Raw genomic sequence first — 13,735 nt, 5'->3', positions numbered from 1 at the left:
TAAACAAAACCAAGAAGATGAAGTCCATTTTGTTTTGTGTTGTCCATACTATAACAAATTAAGAGAAAAATTGATCCCATTTAAATATTATAAGAACCCAAGCATTTTCCGACTCAGCTTGCTTTTAGCATCACCTCAAGAAACTGTTGTCAGAAATGTATCCCTGTATTTGTATAAAGCCTTTAAATTAAGAGATGTTGTAACCTCATAGTTAAATGCCGTGTAATGTATGTGTTGTGCGATTATTATTTTGTACCTTTTTTGTGTACACCTGTTGAGTTTAATTTATATGCAATGTGAACCGTTTGTTCACACCCCTTCATAAGGGGCTATGGCCTATTGAATAAACTATCTGCGTCTGCGTCTGCGTCTCTCTCTCTCTCTCTCTCTCTCTCTCTCTCTCTCTCTCTCTCTCTCTCTCTCTCTCTCTCTCTCTCTCTCTCTCTCTCTCTCTCTCCGGGTTACAAACGATCACGCTCAACATTAAACTATCAAACTGTCAAACCGTCTCTCTCTCTCTCTCTCTCTCTCTCTCTCTCTCTCTCTCTCTCTCTCTCTCTCTTTCTCTCTCCTTCTATCTCTCTCGCTCTCTCTATCTCTCTCTCTCTTTTCTCTCTCTCTCTCTCTCTCTCTCTCTCTCTCTCTCTCTCTCTCTCCCCCCCTCTCTCTCTCTCTCTTTTTTTATTCATGTAACCCTAGTTTGTTTTTTTAATAAATATTGACTTGACTTGACTTGACTCTCTCTCTTGCGCTATCTATACTGATTTATCTTAGACACACAGACACACAAACACACATTAACACACACAAACACACACACACACATTAACACACACACACACACACACACTGGCACATACACACAGGCACACACACACAGACAGACACACACACACTGCACACACACACTGGCACACACACACTGACACACACACACACACACACACACACACACACACACACACACACACACACACACACACACCTGGTTACGTCACTCACTCATTCAATCACAATCTATACGGCAAACATCTGAATTCATGAACACTAATGCAATCCGTCCATCTCTATTCACTCATTTAGACGTACTTCAACACTGTCAACTCTCTCTCTTTCTACGGCACTGTTTAAAGATTACCCATAGAACAGAGCTTGACAAAGCAAACAGAAGACAGTCCTACCTGTGTCTGGCTTCTTATTGCTAAGGTCACAAATGACACCAGCACAAGTGTTTACACACAACACGGTTGACACGCTCGCCGTCACTCACAGACGAAAAATGCGCGCAATGCAATGAATGCACAGTCCGCTCTGCTATAACTATTAACACTCCTACGTTCAGCTGGCAGCGGTGCACTTACACTTTAATACACTGTCCCAGAACCCACTGCACCGGGATATAAACGAACACGCTCAATTGCACATTGTAAGCACCACTTGTCAGAGAAATCTTCCGCTTGGGAACTTATCCTCGAAGCCTCCTCGGGGATCTGAAATTAAATCGCTCGCGAGAAGGAGAAGAAGAACATAAAACATATATAACAAAATAAAGGATAAAACATTTTTTGGTGAAAGCTAGCCCACTGCTTTTCAGGTCGCATACCACAACCAATTTGCACACAAACAGAATAATATCCTCGAAGCCTCATCGATTTGATCTTTAACCGCGCGAATAAACAAAAAAGAAATTTAAAAAAAGCAAGAAAATGTTGACGAAAATACAAACGTTTTCAAACACAATTTTTGAAGAAACAAGCCTGGAAACCCACAGCTTAGCAGGTCGCGAACTACAGCCAAGTTGCACACACAAACAAAAAAGTGTCGCTTGCAAATTTCTGTCACGGTGGTGCAGACTCCGTGTGTGTGCGTTGAGGAGAAGAAAAGGGGGTGGTAAAAACTCTGGAGCGAGGCGAAGAAGAAGAAGCGAGGTAGTAAAGTGTTCCGTCCACCGTACCAGTGGCCGCACGAAGCAGAGAGCGAAGACGCGATAATCCGTCGCTTGTCACCTGTGCAAGTCTCCTCTCTTTCTCCCTTTCTCACTGTACGCTAGGCGCTTCCTTTTACTTTCGCGTCGCAGTGGTCGCTGGCGCTATAGCTTCTGACGCCGTCGGCGCCGTACTTTTTCTGTGTAGTGTACGCTCGTTCTCTGCTGTCTACTACAACGACGGCAGAGTTTGGTAGTAGCGCACACGTGGCGGGTGTAAAGGAGGCTTTTAGGGTTGGTGTGGTGTGGTGCTCTCTCTCTCTCTCTCTCTCTCTCTCTCTCTCCCTCTCTCTCTCTCTCTGTCTGTCTCTGTCTCTCTCTCTCTGTCTCTCTCTCTCTCTCTCTCTCTCTCTCTCTCTCTCTCTCTCTCTCTCTCTCTCTCTCTCTCTCTCTCTGTGCCCGCATTATTTTGTACCTGAGCTGAATGGTTTTAAGGAACTACATTTAAAAGGGAATGGACACAAAAAACATGTTGTTGCTGATGTTATTGTTGTTGTTGTTGCTGATGTTGTTGTTGTTGCTGATGTTGTTGTTGTCCTTTAATGTCTTTTTTTCATTCTCGTATTCTTTTTTCGAAGAGAGGGGGTAGGAGCAGTGACATGCATGATCCCAAGCGAGAAGAATAAAATGACAAAGGAGAGCATCTGAAGGACAGTGTGGCGGGATCAGGTTTCTGCATTCCCTCATCATGTCGCCCTGACGTTGTCATTCATTTAAACTGCCAGCTGTCTTCCTTTCTCTTTCTTGGTTGCACCCGTAATGGGAAAGAGTCATCTGATCATCTGTCAGCGACCGACTCATGTGTACAAATTCCGCACCGCGTTTTGTTCTTTTTGATAGTGACTGAGGCGGTCGCGATGGCGAAGATAGGAGACGGGGGGGTAACAGACTGCGGTTTGAGGGGAGGGAATGCATAACAGGGACTATGGGGGAGGTGGGGGGGGGGAGTAATAATATGGCAAGGAATGTGTAACAACTCGAATTCCAATATGCGCCACATCAGTTTAAATTGTAATTCGGGCATCCGTTTTTGACCTAACATTTTGTAAAAAAAAAAAAAAATTTAAGTTAGAATCAGCTATTTTAAATGAGTATTCTGATTTCTGTATTTGAATTTGTGTGAGCACACGTGAATATCTGTGTAGCTTGGAAATGTCGTATGTCAAATATTTGCTTTTTGATATCCATTTAAAATTAGAGTTTTATTTCAGTCTCGAATCGAAGAGTTTGGGGTTCAAAACTACATTTAAAAAGCACCTGTCATATTGCAATTCTATTAGACTTTTTACCGGCGCTTCACTGAAAATAAGGGCATAGCCGAACGGACGATGATCGACGGTGGCATGAATAGCTAGGTCCAGGGATGTGGTCACTTTGAGCCTGAGCTCTGTGACGTACTCTGTGGTCCCACTGGTCACTGGAAGATCAAAGAATACGTGTGCAATTTGCCCAATCTGATCGAGATCTTGAAGATAATATAGCTTTTCAGTGTAACTCCCCTAAGTTTTGGGAGAGGTATAGGAATACCTTTTATCGTACAAAACACTCAGACACAATCAACCACTCTTACTCTAATCACTGACTCCACACCCAGGCAACATTCAAACCAAAGTTTATTATTTACACACACGACATCACCGCATTCACATTCACACCCAATCACAATCGCTCAAAATCAAAGATAGATGAAGTAGGAAGAATTATCTTAAAGTTTTAACGAAACAAAATGGCTATGAGAATTTATAACTTAATACTAAGAGAACTGTAGATCCCCTAAATATTACCACCTACCACCTTAATTCCCTGATCCCGAAAAATCAAAAAGTCTCTTTATAAATCTATCTCAACTCAAAATCCGCTTATCTTCACCTACAGTAATCAATTAACCCCGTTATTTATTAACTAACTATTATTTCTAACTTACATTTACACTAATACCTCGTGATAGGGACTACCAACGTTTCTGCTACACTGCCTTCAACCTTGATGCAAAAGATCAACGCCAAACGCAGCTACACATGAAACCAGTAGGCCCAGCCACCAGTAATACTAATTAACTTAACTTTAAATAACAAAACCCTCAATTCTCTTCCACTTATTTCAACACAATAAATGGTACGAACATTAATTCATCAATAACACATTCACATTAATCCACCACGTAACAACCTTACTTCATAACAACAAATTACCATATCACTACATACTTTTCTCTTCGTGCGTAATGATCACGACGTTTCACAACCAAGTCCAGTTCACATCTCGCCGATCCACAAAATCAACGTCGCTCAAAGAAAACAATAAAGACACTCCAAATTAGTCCCGTTAAAATGTAATTAACCAGGCCTGGTACTAAGTTAATAACCTAATATTTAATTAATAGTCAATTTCTACCTAGTTTCCTCTAACACTTGCAAAATCTCTATGTCTTTAATGTGTTTAAACTCACTTATAGGTCACAATGCTTATTGAAGCCACAGCTGCATAACTCAAGGCACACAGATGCCATAATATATTCTTGTGCACAGACTGCTCGTGGCAATAGAATGCCAGCACCTTCCACCACTTTACCCACTGACGGTGGGCCACCTCACCTCCACAGCTCACACTTGCGACACACCGGTGGTCAAACACCCCACCAACTAACACGCCTTCCTCCCGGGTATAGAGCCGGAAGCTTCTTGCACCCGGAAACTCATGCTGTCCCCTGTGTCGTTCGTCTCTCCTGGCTTGGACTCTCCCACAGCCCCGCTTCTATGCTTGAACGCTGTCGTAGGAACAAAAGCCAAGTATAACTACTTGTTCCTCCAACAATACTTAATTATCTCCCCTTATCCACCAAGTCCATAAATTGACTCTAACAACAATATTTCCCTCGTTTGACTTCCCATAATTTCCATTTTCATCGACTTACAAAGTCCCCTCTTTACTTAATTACTCATTAATTACCATAATTAACTACTTAATTAACCACCCTGGCCATCTCATCAAAGTTACTATTTAACTTTAACCAACATCATTATCAAAATACCAGAGTCCCAACATGACCAATTATGTAATAATTCTTACACTTTCCACTCACTTAAATACCTAATTACAGCCTTTACTTTTATACAATTGTAAATACACCATCATCAATATAAATGTTCAAAGTATTTACAACTCCCATTTCACCAAATCAAAACAACATGGCTGCCCCCATAATAAACAATTCCTATTCCATTATTTGACCCAACCATTTACAAGCAGCCCCTTCACAACAACGCCACTTCCCTCACCCCTTATGAATTTAAGTCATATTACATAGTGGCACCTCGTTCTTCCCTCTTTCTCTACCCGTGATGACGTCACATATTTACAACCAACCCCCCCGTCTTCTGTCTTGACGGTGAACTCCCGTTTACACCTCCCGTACCTCGTGTTCACTTTTCCGTACTTGCACCTACTACACGACTCATTCTCTGGAGTTAACGCTCTCTACCTTAAATTCACCCTCCATAAAATAAATCCTTCCCACACATAAGTTCACTCGCAGCAACTGCTGACACCTCTTTTCTTCTCTCCACCAGCCTACTCGCTCTCCACACTTCTTGCACAATAAAAACTGTCCACCCCCTTTCCCTCGTTTCCCGTTCCCCCTCTCCCCTTTCTACCCCCGACACCCAACACATAAAATGACACCAACCAAGGAAACTAAAAAACTAAACCTCTCTCATACACAAACACTACCGAACCAACAAATTTTGACCCTGAGCACGGAAGGAGAGAAAAACTACAGAATTTCAACACACCTTGCCGTTCGAGGACTGACCACCCGTAGAACCCTTGAAGCCACACCAAGACAGCTGGAACACAACTTGTCTCCGGGGTCGAATAAAACATCAACACGCCGGTCGGCCGGATAGAGCATTCACATCAACCATCCGTTCTCTTCACAGTTTTACACAGCAGTGACCTTCGAGCCTGTGACTCGTTCACGCATCACGCAACCCCACGTGCGTGAATACACTCCCGCGATTGGCTGTCCATAGCCACGGACACACACCGAGTCACTGTATAGGCACCCATCTGAGCCAAAACCGCACGAAACCCAACTCATGCACGAATTACAAATAATTCATGGCTGGACTTGGGCAGAGTTTGTGACAAACCCCCCACCCAAGTACAAAACACCCTGTATTGAACCAAAAATCACACACCTCTGCCCAATGCCAGGAATCCTAAAACGTGTAATCCAACCACAACTCCCCCTGAACTAAAACACTACCCAACTCTACTGACATCCATGGACTTGCAAAAAATGATCCAGCCCACCAAAATCAGTCCATTTTGATGGTTCAATGCTTCCCACATCTGGTTACTCTTCTGAGCGACTGAGCAAGTCGGCCCCCACGTTGTCTCTTCCAGGAATCGCCTGGATGGTATACATGTAGGGTTGCAGAGCCAACGCCCACCTCATCAACCTCTTGTTAGTCGCCTTCAAACCCTCCAGGTACTCCAAGGGTTTGTGGTCGGACTGGATGCAGAAAGGTTTTCCGTAGAGGTACGGGCAAACTTCCGCACCCCCCACACCACAGCCCAGCACTCGCGCTCGATGGTACTGTAGTTACGCTCCGCTGGCAGCAACTTTTTGCTCGCACAGGCCACCATCTGCATCCCGTTTCCCTGGTCTTGGAGTAGCACCGCCCAAGCGGCACTTTGGCAACTCGTCCCATCGGCGTGACTTTTTGGCATCGGTCGCAGGACTGACAGTATCGTCGCACGTCTCCGCACAGGCCTGGCCAATAAAAATCTGCCCATAGACGTTCGCGGGTCTTCTTGGTTCCCAGATGTCCTGCCATGGGTGTGTCGTGGGCGAACTTGAGTAGTCCTTTCCTCAAGGATCTGGGAACGCATATTTGTGAACACTCCAATTTCTTCTCCCGATAAACCCTCTTTAGTATCCCACGAGACATCTTGAACTCCACCATGCCCTTTCCTGCTTGTATCTGTTTCCCTTCCTTCGCCAGTCGTTTTGCGCGCACTAGTGTTTCATCTTCCTGTTGCAAGACTTTCAGCTGATCCGGAGTCACTTGCAGCCCTTCAATCTGCACCACCACCACCGGTTTCACCGGCCGTGTACCTGCTTCAGCCTGTGCTCTGGTTGTCACTGCCGCACACAACGCCCGTCTGGGATACATCGATACTTCCACCCAGTCTCCGCTCGTAAGCTGGGCCAGGTTTCCCAGAAAAATGTCAGGCCTGATGTTGTCGTTCACGATGGCAAGAATCCTCTCACAGATGTACGGCGATTCTACGTCAACCCATGCTAAGGGATACGTCTTTGTGCAGTCTAAGTCGGCAAACTCTACGTGCACTGTCCCGCTGGTGTAATCCTCAGGCCTAACAAATGCAGCCTTTACCATGGTCTTGTCTGCCCCTGAATCACGTAGACTGATTGCGTCTCTCCCGTTAACCTTGCACCTTCCCATCGGCCGAAATGGAATTTTCTCGCAGTCTTTGCACAACGGCTCTGACGGCTCGGAAGATCTCGTCTGGTCATCTTGCTCGGTCGTCATGCAGGCGTTCGCGGTACACTCCCTGGCAATGTGTCCCGTCTTCTTGCACCCATGACATATCACCCGATTGTTGTATTCCCGATTCCAGTTCGTCTTTTTGTTCCTGCTGCCCTCTACTGGCCTCACTTGGCCCTCTGACTGCTCTGCCTGTTCCTCCGATCCCCCTCCGGTCTTGGTACCCCCGTTGCTTGTAGTCTTCTCCTTTTTCTTTTCCTCCTCGTCCATTTGGCCCCCGATGTTACGTTTTGCGTTGAACAATCTGGCGTCCCGTTTTGATTCCAAGTGAGTGAACGCTAATACCGCCGCTTCCTTGGCTGTAGCTGGCTTTTTATCGCTGACGTACTGGAACAGCTCCCCCCGGAAATTTGACATCAACTGTTCTCTCAGGATCAGGTCATACAGCCGGTCATAGTCTCCCGCACACTGTGACATCGCTATCCATTGATCCAACAGGGTCTGCAGCCGACGACTAAACTGTACAAAGTTCTCGTCCCCTTGCTTTGTGATGTTTCTGAATTCCCGGCGGTAGTGTTCTGGAGTATGATGGAACTCTTCTAACAGCGCAACCTTGAGCATATCGTAGTCGCTGGCATCCTCGGGAGTCATCCGTAGATATGCTCTCTCTGCGCGACCCTTCAATTGGTCTGCTAATCGACCTGCCCATGTCGCCCTGCTCCACCTGTGTGTTGTCGCTGTTCGCTCGAAGTGGAGGAGGTAGTCGTCAATGTTGACCGAGTCATCACAGAAGGACATCTTTACCCGGTATTTGTCAAAACTCGGTTCTCTCTCAGTCCCCCCTGTGCGCAGAGCTAACTCCTCTTTCCACCTCGCCTCACTTGCTTGCAGTTCCTCTTCCCGTATGCGACGCTCCTCCTGGCGTCGCTCTGCCTCATCTCTGCGCCGGGCTTCTTCCTCTTGGCGTCGTGCTTCTTCTTTCCTTTCTTGGAACTCCCGTTCCTCTCTCCTTTGGGCCGCTTCTTCCTTGCGTCGGGCTTCTTCTTCCTTGCGTCGAGCTTCTTCTTTCTTCTCCTGAAGTTCTCGTTCCTCTTTACGTCGGGCTTCTTCTTCCTTGCGTCGAGCTTCTTCTTCCTTGCGTCTGGCCTCTATTTCTTCCCTACGCTGGGCTGCTTCTGCTTGGCGTCGAGCTTCTTCTTTCTTCTCCTGAAGTTCTCGTTCCTCTTTGCGTTGTCGCCGCTCTTCCTTCCGCAACTTCGCCTGCGCCACTCTCTCCTCGACGATGGCCGCCTCCCTGCGCACTTGGGCCATCACAAACTGGGCCAACGTCGCCCCTTGCAAACCCAAGCTTTCACCCTGACTACGGAACCGTGCTAACTCCCTGTCTACCGACTCATCGTCAAACCCATTAGAACCTTGGACCATGATCGGCGACACTCCCCTTACAGCTTGACCCTCACCGTACCCCATCGCCAAACGCTGCGCCCCAACAGACCTCGTCCCCAACACTCCTGGCGTCCCCAAAGACCTCTCCACCCTCGGCGTAGAAACCGCACCCGGCATACCACCCGTAGCCAACAACGTCGCACCACCACTTGGTACAGTGAACCGAGGAGGGGTTACCACTAGGGATGCAGCCGCAGACGTCGCTGGAACCTTCTCCTCCATCCTAGCCGCCCGCCTCAACTGACGCTCATCCCGATCTGAATTCGACATCTCCTTGACAACCAACCTCACCTTGACCCCAATTCCAAAATTGATCGCCCACAACAAACACGGACAGAATAATACAAAGCAACAACCACAATAGAACTTACCCAAACAGCTAGCTGACAACCTTGGTAGAGTGAGATCCGAGTGATCAGTTCGGACCCCAGGTGTGCTCAAACTCACTCGTTCTCTCTCCTTCCTCTACCGGGTCAAAATAGCCACCCAGGCTTAAAGCCTTTAAGTCGCCCGCCAACCGCCCACGCTAGTCCTCATTCATACCCTTTCACAACTGATTCACACGAGTCACGGCCCTTACTTCCCGATGCTATCTAAACCCTTCCTAATCCCCGAAATGAAACTCCTATCCCACCGCTGCCACCATTGTAACTCCCCTAAGTTTTGGGAGAGGTATAGGAATACCTTTTATCGTACAAAACACTCAGACACAATCAACCACTCTTACTCTAATCACTGACTCCACACCCAGGCAACATTCAAACCAAAGTTTATTATTTACACACACGACATCACCGCATTCACATTCACACCCAATCACAATCGCTCAAAATCAAAGATAGATGAAGTAGGAAGAATTATCTTAAAGTTTTAACGAAACAAAATGGCTATGAGAATTTATAACTTAATACTAAGAGAACTGTAGATCCCCTAAATATTACCACCTACCACCTTAATTCCCTGATCCCGAAAAATCAAAAAGTCTCTTTATAAATCTATCTCAACTCAAAATCCGCTTATCTTCACCTACAGTAATCAATTAACCCCGTTATTTATTAACTAACTATTATTTCTAACTTACATTTACACTAATACCTCGTGATAGGGACTACCAACGTTTCTGCTACACTGCCTTCAACCTTGATGCAAAAGATCAACGCCAAACGCAGCTACACATGAAACCAGTAGGCCCAGCCACCAGTAATACTAATTAACTTAACTTTAAATAACAAAACCCTCAATTCTCTTCCACTTATTTCAACACAATAAATGGTACGAACATTAATTCATCAATAACACATTCACATTAATCCACCACGTAACAACCTTACTTCATAACAACAAATTACCATATCACTACATACTTTTCTCTTCGTGCGTAATGATCACGACGTTTCACAACCAAGTCCAGTTCACATCTCGCCGATCCACAAAATCAACGTCGCTCAAAGAAAAACAATAAAGACACTCCAAATTAGTCCCGTTAAAATGTAATTAACCAGGCCTGGTACTAAGTTAATAACCTAATATTTAATTAATAGTCAATTTCTACCTAGTTTCCTCTAACACTTGCAAAATCTCTATGTCTTTAATGTGTTTAAACTCACTTATAGGTCACAATGCTTATTGAAGCCACAGCTGCATAACTCAAGGCACACAGATGCCATAATATATTCTTGTGCACAGACTGCTCGTGGCAATAGAATGCCAGCACCTTCCACCACTTTACCCACTGACGGTGGGCCACCTCACCTCCACAGCTCACACTTGCGACACACCGGTGGTCAAACACCCCACCAACTAACACGCCTTCCTCCCGGGTATAGAGCCGGAAGCTTCTTGCACCCGGAAACTCATGCTGTCCCCTGTGTCGTTCGTCTCTCCTGGCTTGGACTCTCCCACAGCCCCGCTTCTATGCTTGAACGCTGTCGTAGGAACAAAAGCCAAGTATAACTACTTGTTCCTCCAACAATACTTAATTATCTCCCCTTATCCACCAAGTCCATAAATTGACTCTAACAACAATATTTCCCTCGTTTGACTTCCCATAATTTCCATTTTCATCGACTTACAAAGTCCCCTCTTTACTTAATTACTCATTAATTACCATAATTAACTACTTAATTAACCACCCTGGCCATCTCATCAAAGTTACTATTTAACTTTAACCAACATCATTATCAAAATACCAGAGTCCCAACATGACCAATTATGTAATAATTCTTACACTTTCCACTCACTTAAATACCTAATTACAGCCTTTACTTTTATACAATTGTAAATACACCATCATCAATATAAATGTTCAAAGTATTTACAACTCCCATTTCACCAAATCAAAACAACATGGCTGCCCCCATAATAAACAATTCCTATTCCATTATTTGACCCAACCATTTACAAGCAGCCCCTTCACAACAACGCCACTTCCCTCACCCCTTATGAATTTAAGTCATATTACATAGTGGCACCTCGTTCTTCCCTCTTTCTCTACCCGTGATGACGTCACATATTTACAACCAACCCCCCCGTCTTCTGTCTTGACGGTGAACTCCCGTTTACACCTCCCGTACCTCGTGTTCACTTTTCCGTACTTGCACCTACTACACGACTCATTCTCTGGAGTTAACGCTCTCTACCTTAAATTCACCCTCCATAAAATAAATCCTTCCCACACATAAGTTCACTCGCAGCAACTGCTGACACCTCTTTTCTCCTCTCCACCAGCCTACTCGCTCTCCACACTTCTTGCACAATAAAAAACTGTCCACCCCCTTTCCCTCGTTTCCCATCCCCCCTCTCCCCTTTCTACCCCCGACACCCAACACATAAAATGACACCAACCAAGGAAACTAAAAAACTAAACCTCTCTCATACACAAACACTACCGAACCAACAAATTTTGACCCTGAGCACGGAAGGAGAGAAAAACTACAGAATTTCAACACACCTTGCCGTTCGAGGACTGACCACCCGTAGAACCCTTGAAGCCACACCAAGACAGCTGGAACACAACTTGTCTCCGGGGTCGAATAAAACATCAACACGCCGGTCGGCCGGATAGAGCATTCACATCAACCATCCGTTCTCTTCACAGTTTTACACAGCAGTGACCTTCGAGCCTGTGACTCGTTCACGCATCACGCAACCCCACGTGCGTGAATACACTCCCGCGATTGGCTGTCCATAGCCACGGACACACACCGAGTCACTGTATAGGCACCCATCTGAGCCAAAACCGCACGAAACCCAACTCATGCACGAATTACAAATAATTCATGGCTGGACTTGGGCAGAGTTTGTGACATTCAGGACCCCCCCCCCCCCCCCATAGTTCTCAGACGTCACACTGGGACACCTAAAACTGTACCCATGACATATCTAGAATGTATAATGTATTTGATGTTATGTTTAATAGTGGGTTTTTTATTCATATTTCAGATGCAAAGCGCGGAGAGCATAGATTACTGTGGTTCGCGCTATATAAGCTGTCATTATTATTATATATCATTCCTTACTATAACGACGAAAACCACGAATGTTCTGCTATACGGACGCCTGTTGAAGAGTAAACTTTGATAAAAAAAAATAATAACTCGACACGCACACACAAAAAACATACACACACAAACAACCAAAAAACAACCCGTCATCATCATCATCATCATCATCATCATTATCATCATCATCATCATCATCATCATCATCATCATCATCATTTTAATTTTTTTGTTAGAAATTTCTTAACTGAAATGCGGCGAATACTTTTGTAGTTCAATCGCGATGACGTTGTATAAAGACCCTTTAAATGTTGACAGTAGCACTCCGAAATAGAACCACGGGCAGACCAAGCTCAACAGCCCAGGAAGGCAATTGGTCTAGGGGAGGGACCCCTGATCAACGTCCATGGCCGAAGCCGGAGATGCGGGACCCCCTGGGTGCCAAAAAGCGCTGCATCACGCAAATCACAAAATGAAGACAGTAGCACCTTTACTTTGCACCTATCACAGGCGAAAAACCACTTGCTTCGGACCATATAAAGTGATGGTCAGTTGACGAGGAATGCTGTTAAACAGACCCCTCAGTTAGAACAGGCTATTAGGTTATCTGCAGATCAACAGTACACGCCGCACCTACTGGTCAAAAATAGTTCACAGTATAGAAACGACCACCAATACTATGTCACTTGAAGAGTGATAATGGCATTCTAATGGAACACTAAACGGGCTGTGGTTGTTCACGGTTACCTGTGAGGACGAGGCAACAGATGGAGACCAGCTGCGTTTTTCTGTTAAAAATCACGACCTTCTTTTGAAGAAAAATAATAAAAACAGAGAATATCTATCATAGGTAGAAACCGAACAATTAATATCCACAGCCATGTGTGTCTCCTGCCTCCGAACACACACGCTACAGAGCTCGACTCGATGTGCGCAGTTTCGTATAAAAATTATTTTCCAAATTTCCCCACTGTGTTTTATAAATAATCATATTATGAAAGCACATACATTCTTATCTTAGTTGTTATGTATTCATTGTCAGTAAACATCGGCATTATTCATGTTTTACTTTAAACGCAATCATTGTTATTTATAGATCACAGGCACCTGATGTAAGTAGGTCACACACGTGTAAATGTTGTGCTCAGTCCTTGTTTTTGTTTCTGTTATTATTTTGGTTAGCAGGTCTAGTTGAGCACGTATTAAGTATCATGTGCCCACTGCTGGTCATTGTGCATTTTAGTTGATGGACTGATGATGTCATTTGTGTGGAGTCGACGCGCGTGCGAGGA

At 45.0% G+C, this 13,735-nt stretch overlaps 1 protein-coding gene and 2 long non-coding RNA genes across 3 annotated transcripts in view; all 3 read right to left on the bottom strand.

The window, feature by feature from the left end:
- The window catches only part of LOC138949225 (protein madd-4-like), a 130,131-nt gene extending 128,079 nt beyond the window's left edge, over positions 1-2,052 (bottom strand). The window contains exon 1 of the mRNA XM_070320997.1: positions 1,727-2,052. The gene's annotated coding sequence lies outside the window, so the exon portion shown is untranslated. The remainder of the gene's footprint in view (positions 1-1,726) is intronic.
- A 1,528-nt stretch (positions 2,053-3,580) lies between these two features.
- On the bottom strand, positions 3,581-5,601 carry LOC138949188 (uncharacterized). The gene is made up of 2 exons (XR_011450182.1): positions 4,923-5,601; positions 3,581-4,809 (listed from the first exon to the last, which is right to left on the bottom strand). It is a non-coding gene; the product is annotated as an uncharacterized lncRNA (long non-coding RNA).
- A 4,095-nt stretch (positions 5,602-9,696) lies between these two features.
- Positions 9,697-11,652, bottom strand: LOC138949183 (uncharacterized). The gene is made up of 2 exons (XR_011450180.1): positions 11,040-11,652; positions 9,697-10,926 (listed from the first exon to the last, which is right to left on the bottom strand). It is a non-coding gene; the product is annotated as an uncharacterized lncRNA (long non-coding RNA).
- Between the last annotated feature and the right edge of the window lie 2,083 nt (positions 11,653-13,735).

This window comes from Littorina saxatilis, linkage group LG1 (assembly GCF_037325665.1).
Source record: "Littorina saxatilis isolate snail1 linkage group LG1, US_GU_Lsax_2.0, whole genome shotgun sequence".
Taxonomy (NCBI): Eukaryota; Metazoa; Mollusca; class Gastropoda; order Littorinimorpha; family Littorinidae; genus Littorina; species Littorina saxatilis.
This window is presented reverse-complemented; position numbering and strand designations above follow the sequence as displayed.